The sequence below is a fragment of the Oreochromis niloticus genome, linkage group LG3 (assembly GCF_001858045.2).
Source record: "Oreochromis niloticus isolate F11D_XX linkage group LG3, O_niloticus_UMD_NMBU, whole genome shotgun sequence".
In the NCBI taxonomy this organism is placed as follows: Eukaryota; Metazoa; Chordata; class Actinopteri; order Cichliformes; family Cichlidae; genus Oreochromis; species Oreochromis niloticus.
The window spans coordinates 58,051,995-58,065,439 of record NC_031967.2 but is presented as its reverse complement, the minus strand read 5'-3'; the positions used below and the strand labels follow the sequence as shown (position 1 = coordinate 58,065,439).

At 40.3% G+C, this 13,445-nt stretch overlaps 1 long non-coding RNA gene across 3 annotated transcripts; it reads right to left on the bottom strand.

Moving 5' to 3' along the window:
• Positions 1-7,979: 7,979 nt before the first annotated feature.
• Positions 7,980-10,388, bottom strand: LOC109201448 (uncharacterized). 3 transcript variants are annotated; one of them, XR_002061484.2, is made up of 5 exons: positions 10,073-10,387; positions 9,198-9,359; positions 8,920-8,958; positions 8,608-8,729; positions 7,980-8,465 (listed from the first exon to the last, which is right to left on the bottom strand). It is a non-coding gene; the product is annotated as an uncharacterized LOC109201448 (long non-coding RNA). The 3 variants fall into 3 exon arrangements; XR_002061483.2 differs by having other exon boundaries at positions 7,981-8,465; positions 8,834-8,958; positions 10,073-10,388; XR_003219178.1 differs by lacking the exon at positions 8,920-8,958 and having other exon boundaries at positions 7,981-8,465.
• Positions 10,389-13,445: the final 3,057 nt, after the last annotated feature.

The following is a 13,445-nucleotide window of genomic DNA, read 5'->3' as shown; positions in this document are numbered from 1 at the left end:
TAAACACTTTAATCACTTATAAACATTCACACCATTCTATCATCATACAGTAGCAAGCTGATCTTCATTGCGTATTTGTGTGTGTTATTTTTACATATATGGCTTCACAGTCTCACAGACACTTTCCCATTCTCCAGTTAAAGAGTCAGTTTTCTCCTTCCCCGAATTACTAACCCAAACTTTAATTTCCCACCTTAAATAACAGCCCTCCTGGTCTTCCGCCAGCAGTTAGGGCTTGCTTTCAGGTTCCTGGACACATCATGCTGTGAACAATTCAACCAGAAACTTGCCTTAACATATCCATTCATGTTAACCTGTAATTTCTTCCGACTGCTGCTTCTGGAGAATTGGTCCAGGTCTGCTTGCCCCTAAAAATAACAAACTAAAACATTTCATTATTATCACGGACGCCTAAACGACCCATTCTCTTTTCTATTCAAAAATACCAATTATGCCATGTATGTAAGCGTGTTCTTCTTGCATTATGTGGTCATGTAAATGCAGTGTAAGCTGTTTTCTTCATTGCATCCTTATGTATTTATTGCATTTTCATGTATTCATATTTAATTTATGCATCTTTCACTGAGCTCTAGATTCAAACTATCTCACTTCTGATTCGTTTCAAAAATAATCTCACATGTAACAATTGGTATATGTGTGTTTTCTATTCATTAATATAATTGTCAGTTATTTTGATTATCTTTACCTTTTGTATTATTTACCTCTTTGTTGTGGTGTGGTGGACATCCCTAAACTATCACGAGTTCAGGGTTCAATTTCAATCCAATCATCTCCTATCTTCTCGCAGTCAAACTCGTCCAGCTTCATCTCTCACTGGTCCTTTTCCATTCACAGTGTCCTGTTCGGGCTTCAGAGCCCCAGCAAACACAGTCGGTTTCTTCTCTGTTTTGATCTTTCAGTATTTCCTCTTCCTTCAGTCTTATTTTCATTTGCTCTGTTTTCTTCTCCATTCATCTTTTCAGTCTTTTCTTCCAAGATTGCTCCAAGCTTGGCAAATATGACAGTCAGTGCTTCAAGCAGACATATCACGCTGTTCTTCACCAGCATGCATGTTGCATCTCGTGCTTTCTGTTATGCTGCTGGACTCATCAGTCGTTGTCAGTGTTACTGCTTTCGCGTGCACTGTCTTTTAGCTTCCGTTACTTCTTCACGTCCACGATGTTCTATCGGTCTTCATCAGGAAATTGACTGTCCTTTACGTGTCTTCTCGGGGTGAAGGGCAAAGTGAGAGCTCAAGCTGCACAATTTCGAGCCAAAGACTGGCTTATTTTCTCCCAATTCTTTTAATCTACTTTTCTGCTGCTGAACTCAAGGTTGCAAAGTTGAAAGACGCCCACCTGTATTGACACACTAAACCATATAATTAGTAATATATGCATTTTTTCTTAAAGGCTTCATTTGCTTCATGTGCCTAGAGTTAACTCCTCTATCTCCTGTGTTCTTCTGTACACACTCAGTTCCTTTATGGCATGCATTTCCTGTCCCAGACACACACGGTTTCCTGTTTCTACAGCTTCTGCAGAGACTTCCTTTTAGTTTCACAGTCTACAAATAATCAGTAATTCTACTCACAGTAATTTAATCTAAGAGCCTTTGTGTTTTGAAACTAAAAAGAGGAAGGAACAGCGCCCGATTTAAACTGCGCGTGTTGTCACTCAACAACACACACACAGAAAATGTAACTGTATATATTATCTCAAACTGAAACAGAACCCACCTAAAAATCCTAAGACATCTTACTTCAACACCCCAAAACACACATCGCTTACAGACATCTTTTTTAATTAAATTATCTCAAATTCAGTTTCAGTTCTTCGAACCCAGATAACGGTCTTAAGTATCAACAGTTTATGTATCCTATCTCAAAACCCAGCAAAAATTCATACAGTCATGGCAAGAAATAAAACTTTACTTACAGTCTTGTAATAAACAAAACCAGCGTCTTAAATACATGCATCAGCCATGTGTAGCAGTCTCTATAAACTTCCTATCAGTCTTACACAGTTTTACCTAGTACAGACACGTGTCAAGCAAACCCCATACTCATATTCTACAGTTATCATGAAATACTTATCATAATCAACAACAGTCACACAAATATAATAAACATAAACTGCATTTCTTCCCTTAAAACACAGATTGAAGTCGTCATAAACCCAGTCACTGCAGCAGTCATTAGTCAGTCATGAGTAAACAGGAAATGTCACTCTAAATAAGTCACAGGCATCTCATTTACATAGACACAGACACACTCTCAAAATAACCAGCCTGCTGCAGTGCCCGTGGCAGACAGAGCCTATATACAAACATAGAAATTATAACACAGAGACGTCTGATAAATTAAATAATATTTACAAGGCCTTAAATTGCACAACCTACATAATTTAGACAAAATTTGAATTAACCCTCCAAGGGACAAACTCCAAGTTTTTGATAATCAATGACCCAGTATCAGGTCCAACCTGTGTCTGGTCTAATTGCTAAAGTTCCTAAGTCAATTTAAAAGCGTCCAACGCCCAAGGTCCAACCTTTATTACCCAAACAAAGTGCAAACACCGTTCCAAACGGTCAACTGATCCAATCAGTAGCTATTCTGGACCGTCCCCAGTTGTCCACGATTGCCAATCGAACTATCCCGTCCAACGGAAAATCCTGAGCGTCCCCAGGAAATTTGGAGCGTCACCTCCGAACAATGCACTTTCTTAGAACTTCCCACAGTTCCGTTCTACAGAAATTTAATTATGTTTTTAAAGACATCCTATGAAACCACCAAACCGACTTTATTGATGTCCAAGCCCAGCTTTATATTCAATTATGACTGTATCACCATACACAGTTTCCAAATTACCTATAATCCTAAATTCAGTAGTCCAACTACTTTAAATTCTCTTTCCTTAGCAGTCCAACTGCATTTCCTTTAATCAGTACTGTCACTTAACCTTACATTATCATTACTTCAACTTCAATTCTCATGAGATTTTCACCAAAATCAAAACAGACCTTTACCAGTAATTTTCAGTGAGTAGACTTTTAATTTTGTCAGAACCAATTCAGCACTGTTTGGAAATAATTCAACAGGTAGTGCCTTACCTTTGAATAAGCCGGCTTATGTCCACTCACTTCGACCACTGACTCGTGTCTGCCTGTTTGAGCACCTTGGACCCTCTCAGTCTCATTCTCCAACTTTTCTCCCTCAACCTCGGCCAATGCACCAAATGTTACGGGTTCGAAATTGAGGATGAGAGTAAAACAATGATAGTCCAGAAAAGGTCGTTCAAACAATTGATTTTAATGAATGCACGCCGCGTGGAGAGGTGCAAACTGCAAAACAGTTGTACATCTCTACCCAAAATACACTCTAGATTGCTTTTATAACATCAGGGTATTGTAACGCCCCTTCTTGCGTTTACAAGCACATAATTTGCATGTACAGAACATTCATGTATTTTAAGAATTAAATGCAAACACAGAGGTTCCTCCTTGTGGCATACTCTTCCGAATATGGTGATGACCTAAGGCCTTTGAGGTCACCATGGACTGGACATCCTTACGTCACCTGTAACTAGGCAAACTCAAATACCACAAGAAGCTGAATACATTCAGGCCTTTGCTCAGCTACTATTTTACTGTAACAATATACTCAGCATATGAGTTATGATACATATATTTAACTCAATCATTTTAAAGTAGTTATAACTGCACCTGTAATAAACATGTTAATATCTGATTATGATAACCCCTATAATATAAATTATAACATAATGCCAGCAGCTTCAATAAACACTTTGATGAAATGATAATTAATGCAATGATAAGATGATGGTTATGTAAAATAATCCCTGTAATTCCACAGTAGACACTGAGGGTTCTCGGGAGGGGCCGTGCTAACACCTGCTGCTCTCTGGCAGCAACACCATGCCCTCCCGTGTTTTAAATGCACTTTAGAACAACACGCAGTAACACTACACATGAGCGGGAGGAGGGAGGTATGGGGTCTTCACACACCCTCGTTCTCTGCTGGCCATTGGGGCGGAGGGGGTTGAAAGGAGGTGTTGGCCGTCCGATTGGCCTCCCTGCTGCTGCGGAGCCTGGGGCGGTCTGCTTGCCTCCACCCCGGGGGAAAGGGTAACTTCTCTTGGGCCTAGGTGTCATTTCCCCCTCTGGGGGCGAGGGTACCTGGACCCGGGGTATAGAGTATGTTTGGTTAGTGTGATTGTGTGTACATGTCCATTTATGTCTATCCTTACGTTGGGTGAGTGCTGAGTGTTTTTATGTGTGTGCTTGAGGGTGGGAATGCATGTTTATGTCTGTGTGTGCCCGTTTGCCTGTGTGTCTATATGTCAGGTCGGGTCTTACACTCCACCTCTCTGGGAACTCAGATAGTCCCTCGTGGAGGCCTATCTCCCCTCACCACACTCCCTGCCAGTGACTGATGCCCTCAGGGGATGGGTTGGTGGTTCTTGGTGTCCAGGGCTGGGCGCTCAGGTATGTACCAGCTCACTCCCGGTGGCTACTTGGCCAGGCTTGGCGCCTGTTGCTCGGTCAGGCCTCTTCCGGGGCATGGGACCCTCCAGCCTGCGGCTCGGTTCACTCTGGCACAGCTGGCTGCCGGCAGAGCCAGCGGGCATGCCAGTGCAGCCCCTCTGGCTTCTGCTCTGTGGCTACTGGGTGACCCCTCGTCTGGGGATCTCCTCAGCTCTTACCACGAGGGTGGCACGGATGCCCCTCCGGTGGTCCTCCTTGCGCTCTCGCACTCTGGGGCCTCTGGATGTCTGGAGCCTGGATCTCCTCCTTGCCTGCTTCATGCCCTGAGGAACGGGGCTATGGCTCTCTACACCCTCTAGCAGACCGTTACATGGGGAAACCTTTTAAATACAAGCGCGCTGATCCACACAGGTGTCCACTGTTCATAGACATAAACTACACCTGGCAGGGATAGGGGCCAGGGTTGTTGTGCGTGCTGCACAACAACATTCAATATTTAGTATTTACTGCTGTTTACACTTAGCTAGATTAATGCGATAGTGTTGTGTTTAATATGTTGCTTTGTTTTTTTGGGATGTTTTCTCTTTTTTTTCTCTCAACAGGTGATCCAGGAGATTTTTTTCTTTCTAAGTGCCCTTTCTCACTGTCCCTCTTCCCTTCTTTTTCCCAACAAATTTCCCACGTGTGGGACTAATAAAGGTTATCTTATCTTATCTTATCTTAAACTTGACCCAGAAAACAAAGTAAAGCTATTTTTCGGCTACTAGCCCGACACGGAACCCGATGTATTAGCCAGAGGTCCCTTTACTATGGTTTGGAGCTGCGGACCTTAAGTAATAGTAATAAATCACACACCAATAGTACATTCATGTAGTTGTAAAGAGCATGATAATATATTAAGTAATCCAAAGTATTCAGAATACGTTACTCTCATTGAGTAACGTAACGGAATACGTTACAAAATACATTTTGGGGCATGTATTATATAATCTGTAGTGGAATACATTTTAAAAGTAACCTTCCCAACACTGGTGGTTGGTAGAGCTGACCCAATTACAGATACAGCACACCTGAGAAGGCCAGTCCCAGTACTCTCTCGCCGTCGGGCACTCATTATGTTCATTGGGTTTTTCAGTTATGGCTGTTGTATTATTTAACTTCTGTTTAAGTTTCTTTACCTTATTTCATTAAAAATATCTTACAGCCTTTAAAAGTGTGTGTGGTCTCCCTCTTGCTTGTTACGTCCTTTGAGCTGGGTTGTGACAAATGGGGGCTCGTCTGCACAATTAGCTTGGTTTATCTTGGTTTGGTAAGCTTTCTAATGTTTGATTGACAACTGATATGTTTGCAGCTGCTTGATTCCGGGTGTGTAATTATGTTACAGTCTGTTCATTCAGCACTCAGTGCAGTTGATTGTCAGAATTTTGCTATTGTTAAAGATGGAGTTCTGACTACTTTCCAGGATCTGTGCGAGTTGATAAACAATTTGAAGTTCACAATTTTATTACAAATAAAACTATAATGACAAACATGAACAGCTGTGCTTATTTGTGAGACATGATTTTTTTGAATGTGTTCACATTTAGACAGTGTGCATTTGTATGCTGAAACTGTAATGGTGAACCTGAGGTGATGGTCAACAGAAGGCAAATATACATAAATATAAAACAATATTGAAGTAATGTCTTTACCCTCTGCAGCGTGTGGACGCTGTGCACACAATCACCTTATTCACTGTAGTAAACATGCTAGCTCACGTGACTGACTGTCTCCATGGTTACATCGTATATTATTAGCTATGTAAACAGCTTCCAAAGATGCCGCCATAGCTCTCTGCAGCTGTAACACTTTCACACTTTACAAATCATTCACGTTTTTGATAGTTATGAAGACAGAATATGTTTTTAAGGTCATGCTAGGCTGTTGCTATGGTGGTTGCTGTGGACTAGGGTGGACCGCGCGTCCGATTCCTGTTGTTAGCTGTCCGCCGTAGGAAGGCTGCGTTCCGTTTAGAAGTAGCGCCAGTCTGCCGTAACTCGAACTCAAACCCCGCTTTGTTCTGTAATTAAAGGGCTTTTACAGCCGTTCATGACACACACGCACACACACATAAAGCACTTTGCCTCACCATGAGAATGCAACTTTACTAAAACCTTTAAAGTATCTGAGATAGGATAGAAAAATGAAGCAACCAGAGATTTAATGGTGAAGACTCTGGGTTCTGTAGTTCACGTTTTACAGTCCTGAATGACTCACTGCACATCCATATAATTTATTGAAGAGGAGTTTAGAATGCACTTTACATTTAGACTGTTGCTGTTTAATTTTTTACATTATGACCTTGTTATGTCATGAATAAGGTTCACCTGCTGGGGTTTGATGGATCAGCTGGACAATACAGTCAAAGACAGACTTCATTCATCATATGCAAGAATCCTAGTTGGATTTTTGTTTTCACTCATATTTTAGAACCAAATATTGAAAACAACTGTGACAGACTGGATACCTGGTCAGGGTGTACATTACCTTTCACTCAAGCATCCCAGGACAGAGCCCTGCCCCACCATGAGCCTGGGTGGATACGTGGTTATAATATAAAATGACTGATACTGAATATGAATATTTCATGAAAATCAAATTATAATATGAATTCCTAGGTGTTTGTTATATCCAGCAAGAGATTGATTACATATGTCTGAATTGCTAACCCTAACCCTAGCTCAACAGAGCACAATGCCCTGGACTGTCACTATTATTACATGCTGTGAACATAAGTAGCTTTGATCACAGTTTATGTTGTAAAAGAGAAGGAATATTGAAAAAAAGATCAACATTGTGATATTATTTCTTCCAAACTGACCAGAAACATGCTTGTCAGACTCTCACAGCACAGGATCAGACTCACTGTGCATGACGGCTCAGGCCAATAATTGTTAGATTGTCAGTTATTTAGTGCTTCTGTACAGTTAGGCTCACCATCTCTATTTCAGTATAATTAATATGCAGAAAATACTAAAAGTTGATTGTCTTCCAATATTCTAGCATAATTAAAAAACTTTGACTTTGTAAGTACATATTGTTACAGTCCTAATGCCAGTATGATTCTTCATAACTCCTGCTTTGAAATACTGAACTTTAAAATTGACCTGATGAAAGACAATTTACAGTGGCAGTCTGTCAGGATAATTCTGACTATAAGATCACTGTATTAATCTGAATCCTTCTGAAATGTGCTGTGAATGAATGCTGATGCAATTCACTGTGGGAAAGCTGTTAATAAATGAATCTGTGACACATGCAACACATTCACAGAGGAAGAGGACACAAAGGGAGGACACGCAGAGACTGTGTTAAAGTCAGAAATCCAAACCTTTAGTCAAAAACAGGCGGCGGTTACAAACAGGAAGACAAGCAGTCCATTAAACAGTCTACAGGGTCAAACATACAGAGAATTCAAACAGCAGTAAAAAATAACTGAACACTGAAAAACTTAAAGCAATGTGTGATGAAACAAAAGGAAGCAGCGCAGTATATTCACTGAATTATCATCAATTACAAAAGAGAAAAACGAAGATTTCTAAGGATTATTTTCTTAATTGCAGTTAAGAGTGTGGCTGGTAAAGATGGAAGCATACAGAATGTAAACTGTGTGAGTTTGGTGAACTTTGTTAGTAACAAATGAGGTAAAAAAAAAACAAAAAAAACCCAGACAAAACACAGAAAGAGACTCTCAGTATTCATTAATAATTAGAAAGCATCTAAACATTCTGGTCGTGGATTTTTACAGTCTTAGTTCCGCTCGCTGTCATTATTATAATCATCATGATCAATGGAGAGGTCCTGAGGTGGGCGGGACTGTCTCTGGTGATGTCACCATGAAGGAACAGCGTCTGGCACGTGTTGGTGAAACATCCCAGTACACTGGTGTAGTTTCCTCTCCAGCTGTTTGACATTTGACACTTCAACATTAAGGGGAAGAAGAAGAAACAGTGTTAGGTCAGGTGACCACATGGTTTCTAAAATAACTGACAGGAAGTAACCAGGCTGTTAGAAATGGATGGCATGTGTTTAGAGTTACTGTAGTTAGGTAACTCTACTTACCAAAAGCAGAAGCACACAGATGGCAGATCAGATGCTGAATGTTGCAGGAACATGCTCATGTGTGGTGATCATTCAGTGCTGCTCCGGCAGGTTAGACAGTCCAAGACTGATATCCTGCCCATCTGAGAGTTTGAAAACACACATGCAAAGATTTAATTGTATTACAGTCAAAGTTGGATGTTCGTTTTTGTCCTTTAAAAATGTTTGTGTATTTGAAAGCACTAACATTTAAGGATGACTCGGATCGTCTCTCTCTAAGAGTGTCTCCTTTAAAGCGGAGACAAGTGTATCCACTGATCCACGTCACTTTACCTGGATGATGACTCCTCTCTCCCTCACTCAGAAACACTCCTAAAATAACCAAGCAAATAAATAATACTGAAGATTTACTCACAAAAACATCAAAAACATCTCCCTTTGATTCTATTTCTCCATTCCTGCTGAACATCAGGCAACAAATATCCCAGTAAATCACAGTAAAATGTAAAGCACATATTTTCTCTGCTTTGTCTGCAGAGCCCCTCTGTCAAGAAAAACATATCTGTAAGCATAAAACAAATATACATTTCATAACACTGCACTGGACAAACCTCAGTCAGTTGATTTCCTCTGTGCAGTGCAGACGAGCATCAGTCAGCAAGTCAAGGTGGTGAGAAGGACTCGTGCCCTTTGTGACTCTGCTAGTTCTTCTGAGGAAACACCACCGTCTCTCCACACCGTCACCATCTGTGAGCACAAACGGCCGCTCTGCTCTGCCAGCATGTAGGAAATCACATATCACACACACAAGGGTGAAGAAACATTAGGGCTCAACTTTGGATACTTTAGATTTAAACAGATCAAACTTGCTCTTAGTTTCAACAATCAGTGAACAGACAAACAATGATACCAAACTGATTCTGTATGAATACAATATAGTATTTTCAATACAGGTGTGAAATTAATGTATTAAAACTAATACAGATATATGTATATATATTTTTGATAAATTAGTTTGCTAAATTGAAAAAAAAAATATATTTTCATTTAACAATTGCAACTGAAAGAAATTAAATGTTGAACAAAAATATATTGTCACATTCTGCATTCTCAAATACAAATTTCACAAAGTAAATTTTTGATTAACAGACAAAATATGAATTACAAAAAATAGTTGTATATTATTAAAATATTATGCAACCGTGACCAAAGTCAGAATCATCATTACAGTACTGTGGACTTACTGCTTGCCTAATAGTGATAAACTTCAGGGGAGATCATGATGACAGAAAACAGTAAACAACACTCTGAAGTCTGAAGCTGCTTTTCTTGTTTCTGTGACCTCAGCACGCTGACAGACCTGAAGTTGCTAAAGATTTTAAAAAGTGATAATTACAGGGAAGAAACTTCTCTTTTTCATCCATTTAATCAAACATTTGATGCCTCAGCTGTCTCAGTCCTAAAGCATTCTGCAACTACAACTAACCTGAGGAGGCTTGGATTTGGCTGCAGGTGCCCCTGTACATCCTTCTCAGCAGCACACATGTGGGTACCATTTAATCACACTTCTTCCTGAGCTTTGCTTCATCACAAGACTAAAGGTGGCATCCCGTGTCACAGTCTTATCATCATCCAATTGGAGAAGAAACATTTACGGTCATCCTGGTTTTGTTTTCTGATCCTGCAAAAAGACTGAGGACAACAAAGCCCAGAGAACACGAGATACACAACATCCAACATTCAGACTCAACAGCCTCCATAAATGAAGAGCACCACGTTGGTCCCGTTATACTAGATATGAGCATGCTTCACATTACTGTGTATGAATAATAAGCAAGAGACAAACTTTGAAGATGCAGAGCATGATGTCCCATCATCAGTCTGTAAACAAACATCCAGCAGGCTTCTTTGTTGGCAGAGGTGATGATTCTCCCATCAGGGATCAGTAGCGTGTATTAACCTGTGGTATAAGCAGCAGTCACTGAAATGTTACTGTTTCAGATAAGAAATCTAGCACATAAAAGCCAGGGTGGGAGGGATCTCTGCAAACTGACTTACCTCTGCGAGTGTGAGGCTGTTCCTCCAGCCTCAACAAAAATCTGTGACTCTCCAGTCACAGACAAACAAAAAACTCCAGCTGGGAGATAGAAAACGCTGTCTGGGTCTTGCTGGATGTTGCTGGTCAGAGTCCACACATTAGCAGAGTGCTGCGTGGTCCCACTGACCCATGTGGACAGTGACTGTGGAGAACTGTTCTGGCAAACAGAAAAGAGAATTAAAATGACAAAAAGCCAAACAGGATTTCCACAAAGACTCTCTTAGAATCAGCAATCAGAAAATCATTGGTTCATATTACAATTAAATATGACCAGGCTCCTTAAATGTAAGCAGTTAAGATCTGATTTCATTTACATCCTTCACACAGCACATGTGTCCAGGCTGTCAGGTAAACATAGAATTAATCTCAGGTAACATGACTCACAGTAGAGATTCAGTAAGAAAGATTGCCAGCTCTAATATTATTACCACACAATCCAAGGACACAACAGCTCAGATTTCTAGAAGTATTTAAACAAATGTCAGTCTATTAATTCATTTTCTTCTGAATATTCAATTCAGGTTCACAGTGGGAGGGTGGGGGGTATCGTGGAATTTTGTAAATAAAGTCTGCAACACAGAAAGAGCTGTGATCAAGCTATTTATTACTGCGCGCAGGAGAGCCAACACACATCAAACATCACAGTTCACAGTCATGTCAGCTCTGCCACAGAACTGGTGCTCCCACTCCTTTGTGCATTCCAAGGAAGAGGGAGGAAGTTACAAACTGATCATACCACACTTCCCGCGTCTCGCTATGAAACCTAACGGATCAATGGTTATGCTGTTTTGTGCCCTTGGCCTTATCAGCACCTGTAAAGGGAGTTGTTTTCTCAAACTGCTGATGCTGAAGTAAGTTCATCTAGTTTTAGAAACTTTCACTGAACAGTCTATAACAGTGTCACAACTAAGCATATGCATAAGCACTTAAATACTTTAAATGAGAATAATAGAAATTTCTATTACAGGAGCCAGAGCCTGTCCCAGTAGTCATAGGTAGAGCACACCTGGACAGGTACCAGTCTGTCAGAGGACTAACAGAGAGACAGACATCAGAGTAACAAATCTATTTAAAATTAATGTAAGCTTGCTGCAGCTGTATGTATGAACATGTGTTTCTGTGCTCACAGTCCACCTCTCAGGAACCTGCAGTTCATTTTAAGTCTACTTTAAACAGACCTCACAAAAGTCTGATGTGGCTGGATCAGTACCCAGATAGCAAGACGACATTGAATCTATGTTGATTTTTCATCCGAACCGTCGTATATGGTCGGGGTTGAAATGCCAATGTTGTAACAACATTGAAATACTGTGGTAAACCGACGGTCTTACTATAGGGACGTTGTAACGATGTTGATTCACCGTTGTTTTTTTGTCATTGATATTTGATCTATTTATAGTCGACCAGGTGACAACAACAACGTCGAGAAAACGTCTATTTATAGTTGACGATCATTCGGCTCCGGTCACCATCAAAAACCATCGATTTGTAGTTGAGCATTAAATTGCATTGCAACTGATCGGGTATAAAGTACCAGAGAAAGTAGATTTATTGTTCATTTGTTATCAGTGACTTGGTCTAGTTCACCAGCTTTAAAAAATCGTGTCTACGTGCAATTTATGTATAGTTGACCGAAATTAAAGCAGCGATCACTTGGACTATTCCGCAGCACCCCTCTCACATTGGTACATCCCCCCAGGTATTCATTGTCTTCTACAGTAGAGCGGGACATTTGATTTACTCTCAGCGGAATTGACCGGAGAAGGCATCAGGTCATGCACTGCACTGGCCTGCACCACGATTAGTATAAGGTAAGAATGAATGATTTTTTTTTTCTACTCGTTATTTCCATGTTTGCATTTGAATAACAGTAAAAAACTCGTTAATGTTGTACATTAACGAGTTTTTTACTGTTATTTACGAGCCGGAAATTGTGTCTACTTCTTACAATCCGGCAACAAATAAACTGCACTGCGAACAAAGTATATCAACAAAGAAAACATTTTCGTTTCATAATTTCTTCGTTATATTCCCTTACAAAGCTAGCTTTAACGCGTCGAGTTTTCCTTTGTTCTTGCCGTGGCCTCGGCGCTTGACCCAGACTTTCGCTCTGTAGTTGCTTAGTACTACAAAAAATTCTAAATCTGTGATATATGATTGATAAACGTAAAGTTAACTGTATAAACGTGTTCAATGACTTTGTTACTTTTGATGACTGGAGAGCACTCGCTTCAATTCGCACACGAAAACTTTAGACTCGGTTTGAATGCTCACGCAGCATGCCCACGTGACTGTACGTTGCCGCTCACCTAACTTTACGTTGCACGCGTACATGACTTTCCGTTTGTGCCTTGAATAATGAATAAGGCTACGTCCACACGTACCAGCGTATTTTTGAAACCGCTGATTTTTCTATGCGTTTGCACCTTTTGTCCACACGTAATGTATGTCTGGCCGTACATTGTGTTTGTATTTCCAGGCACATTTCACGAAGCAGAACGCAGTCTTCAGAGATATCCACGTGAACGCTGTGATACGTCTGACCTTCAGTCCGAAGAAGAAACCCAGACCAGTCTTAAAAGAAAGCACAAGTAAAACCCTTTTATTCACAAACATATCTTTGATTGTTAAGAATTTATGATCTTGTCTTTTATACATATCTGTGGTGCTTGCATACTGCAATATCACCACATAATATAGTCCAAAAAGTGGAAGTTTGTAAACTTTTTAAAAATGCAAAGTCGTGTACACTTGTGCACTT